This window comes from Kryptolebias marmoratus, linkage group LG5 (assembly GCF_001649575.2).
Source record: "Kryptolebias marmoratus isolate JLee-2015 linkage group LG5, ASM164957v2, whole genome shotgun sequence".
NCBI lineage: Eukaryota > Metazoa > Chordata > Actinopteri > Cyprinodontiformes > Rivulidae > Kryptolebias > Kryptolebias marmoratus.
Genome location: NC_051434.1, coordinates 25,017,498 through 25,021,874, shown reverse-complemented (window position 1 = coordinate 25,021,874; position 4,377 = coordinate 25,017,498).

Sequence of the window (4,377 nt, the reverse complement as noted above, 5' to 3'; positions counted from 1 at the left end):
GTCTTTCCTTCCGGCCGCCGTCAGACTGTACAACACCCGCTGCTCTCAGTAGTTCACTACTCTCTACTATAGGCAATAAACCTGTTCGCTTTACTTACTTATCACTGGTATGGTGTTCAACTGTGTGCAATATCAAAATTCACCATGTATAACATAACTTGCCTATCAGATACTATGTGCAAATATTTATTTTTACTTTAGTCTATGTGTAACATCATTTATCTGCTTACCCTAACATATACAATCGGAATTTACTTATTTTTTTACTATACTGTTTCAGTATTTTTTATACTCGTATTTTTTGTATATTGGTTCTGTTCTGTCCTCTGTGCTGCTGTAACAATGCAAATTTCCCCACTGTGGGATTAATAAAGGAATATCTTATCTTATCTTATCTTATACCCTACAAAGGAAGATCATTTCAGCCACTTGTATCCAGGATCTCATTTTTTCAGTCATGATCTAAACCTCATGACAATAGGTGAGGGTTGGAACATAGACTGACTCCACTCTTTCTTTACCACGGCAGACCAAAGTAATGCCCTCATTCCTAGGGATGAACCTCCCAAACTATTGATCCATCTACTGCGCCATCACTTGTGAAACAGACTTTCAGACACTTGAACTCCTCCACATGAGGCAAAGACTCGGAGATTCCTAACTCAGAGAGAGAGGATTCTACCCATTTCTGGTTGAGAACCATGGCCTCAGATTCAGAGGAGCTGACTCTCATCTCAGCCACATCACACTTGACAGTGAACCTACACAAAGCTCACTGAAAGTCAAAGATGTCAAAACCACATCCTTCACCAAAAGAAGCGATAAGACCCCGAGGTTCCCAAACCAGACACATTCCTCTCCACCATTGCACCTTTACATCCTATCCATGAAAACCACAATCAGGATCGGAGGCAAGGCATAGCCCTGCTGGAGACCAACCTGCACTGGGAACGAGCTTGACTTTGTGCTAAGAATGGGAACACAGCTCCTGCTTTGGTAATACAGGGACTGGATGGCTCTTAAAAGCAGCCTGACACCCCATACTCCTGCATCACCCCTACTGAATGCCTTGGGGAACATGGTCATAAGCCTTCTCCAGATCTACAAAACACCTGTATACTGGAGAGTGAAACCCCCACGACCCACTTAGCAACTTTGCAAGGGAAAAGATCAGGTCCACTGTTCCACAACTGGAATGAAAGCCACATTGTTCCTCCTGGATCTGAGGTCAATCGACAATTGGATGGAGCCTCCCTTCTAACACCCTAGAGTAAACTTTCCCAGGAGGCTGAGAAGTATGATCTCTCAATAGTTGGAATACTGTCGCTGGTCCCCGTTTTTAAAAATGGGATTCAGTACCCATGTCTGCCTCTCCAAAGGTGTTGTCCCAGTCCTCCATGCAACATTGAAGAGGCATGTGAACCATGACAGCCACACAATGTCTAGAGCCTTCTACAACTCAGGGTGAATCCTGTCCACCCTTGGTGTCCCACTCTGGGGAATTTCTTGACTACCTCTGTGACCTCTGCCATGGTAATGGACTCATCTTCCCCCAAATGCTAAGACTCTACGTCCTCAAAAAGTGTACATGGTGGCTGGATTAAGAAGCTCCTCGAAATTCTCCTTTCACTGGTCACCAATATCGCCAATCCAGGTCAACAGTTCCCCACTTAGACTGAGCATGGCCTGAGACTGGGCCAGCTTCCTCTTTCTGAGTCATCGAACGGTTTAACCTCCTCGGGGCCAAGCAATAGACCTTCTCCATGGCCTCTCCAAATTCCTCCCATGCCTGAGTTTTTGCACTCTGTATTTGTCAGCTGCTTCAGGAGTCCTTAGGGACAGCCATGCCCTAAAGGTATACATATTTGGTATACATATCCAAACGATTCATCAAAATGCAGTCATTTTTGTCTCTTTATAATAACTAAACCTTAATTACCCTTTTTTATTCATTAATAAATTGAATTACTTCCAAAACCAACATCCTCCATGTTTATTCATGCTTATTTATTCATGCTTAATAACTCATGAATTAACTATTCTATATACTGTGTATATGTATGTAAATGGACATATAAATGTACTTTCACAGCATGTATTATGACATGACATGTATTATTGGTTAGAGAATGTTTGAATTGACAATATGCGTATCCTGCAGTGCATTATTAATTAACAGTTGCTAGTAGTTAGTTAAGTTTTTTTGTGAACCATTCTAATGTAAGTAAGTAAGTAAAAATTTATTTGTATAGCACATTTCATCAGCACTCCTACCTGGGCTGCCACCTTATCGTGGTGGAGGGGTTTGAGTGTCCCAATGATCCTAGGAGCTATGCTGTCAGGGCCTACATGCCCCTAGTAGGGTCACCCAAGGCAGACAGGTCCTAGGTGAGGGGCCAGACGAAATGCAGCCCAAAGACCCCTTATGATGAGAAACAGAATTGGAAACAGTGTTCCCTCACCCGGACGCGGATCACCGGGGCCCCACTCTGGAGCCAGGCCTGGAGGTGGGGCACGTTGGCGAGCGCCTGGTGGCCGGGCTTTTGCCCATGGAGCCCGGCCGGGCATAGCCCGAAGAGGAGACGTGGGTCCCCCTTCCCATGGGCTCACCACCTACGGGAGGGGCCAAAGGGGTCGGGTGCAATGTGGGATGGGTAGTGGCTGAAGGCGGGGACCTTGGCGGTCTGATCCTCGGCTACAGAAGCTGGCTCTCGGGACGTGGAATGTTATCTCTCTGGTGGGGAAGGAGCCTAAGCTGGTGTGTGAGGTTGAGAGGTTCCGGCTAGAAATAGTAGGGCTCACCTCAACGCACGGCTCTGGCTCTGGAACCAGTCTCCGTGAGAGGGGTTGGACACTCTTTCACTCTGGAGTTGCCCACGGTGAGAGGTGCAGAGCAGGGGTGGGCATACTTGTTGCCCCCCATCTTGGTCCCTGTACGTTGGGGTTTACCCCGGTGAACGAGAGGGTAGCCTCCCTCTGCCTACGTGTGGGGGGACGGGTCCTGACTGTTGTTTGCGTTTATGCACCGATCAGCAGTTCAGATTAACCACCCTTTTTGGAGTCCTTGGAGGGGTTACTGGTGTGTGCCCCTCCTGGGGACTCCCTTGTTCTGCTGGGGAACTTCAATGCTCACGTGGGCAATGACAGTGAGACCTGGAGGGGTGTGGTTGGGAGGAACGGCCCCCCTGATCTGAACCCGAGCGGTGTTCTGTTGTTGGACTTCTGTGCTCGTCATGGATTGTCCATAACGAACACCATGTTCAAACATAAGGGTGTCCATATGTGCTCTTGGCACCAGGACACCCTAGGTCGCAGTTCAATGATCGACTTTGTTGTTGTTTCATCTGATCTGCAGCCGCACGTTTTGGACACTCAGGTGAAGAGAGGGGCGGAGCTGTCAACTGACCACTACCTGGTGGTGAGTTGGCTCTGATGGTGGGGGAGGATCCCGGTCAGACCTGGCAGGCCCAAACTTATTGTGAGGGTCTGTTGGGAACGTCTGGCGGAGTCTCCTGTTAGACGGAGCTTTAACTCCCACCTCCGGGAGAACTTCAAACATGTTCCGGGGGAGGCGGGGGACATTGAGTCATGTTACTTGCCTCCATTGTTGAGGCGGCTTATCAGAGCTGTGGCCACAAGGTGGTTGGTGCCTGTCATGGCGGCAACCCTAGAACCCACTGGTGGACACCGGCGGGGAGGGATGCCATCTGGCTGAAGAAGGAGTCCTATCGGGCATTCTTGGCCTGTGGGACTCCCGAAGCAGCTGACGGGTACCGGCAGTCCAAGCTGCATGCGGCTCAGGTGGTCACTGAGGCAAAAACTCGAGCATGGGAGGAGTTCGGACAGGCCATGGAGAAAGACTTATGCATGGCTTCGAGGAAATTCTGGCCCACCATACGACGTCTCGGGAAGGGAAAGCAGTGCAGCACAACACTGTTTATAGTGAAGGTGGTGTGCTTCTGACCTCGACTCGGGACATTGTGGGTCGGTGGGCCGAATACTTCGAAGACCTCCTCAATCCTACCAGCACATGTTCCATTGAGGAGGCGGAGCCTGGGAGCTTTGGGTCGGGCTCTCCAATCTCTGGTGCTGAGGTCACTGAGGTGGTTAAAAAGCTCCTTGGTGGCATGGCTCCGGGGGTGGATGAGATTTGTCTGGCATTCGTTAAGGCTCTGGATGTTGTAGGGTTGTGTTGGTTAACACGACTTTGCAATATTGCATGGACATCGGGGACAGTTCCCCTGGATTGGCAGACCGGGGTGGTGGTCCCTTTATTTAAAAAGGGGGACCTGAGAGTGTGTTCCAACTACAGAGGGATCACACTCTTAAGCCTCCCTGGTAAGGTCTATTCGGGGGTTCTGGAGAGGAGGGTCCATC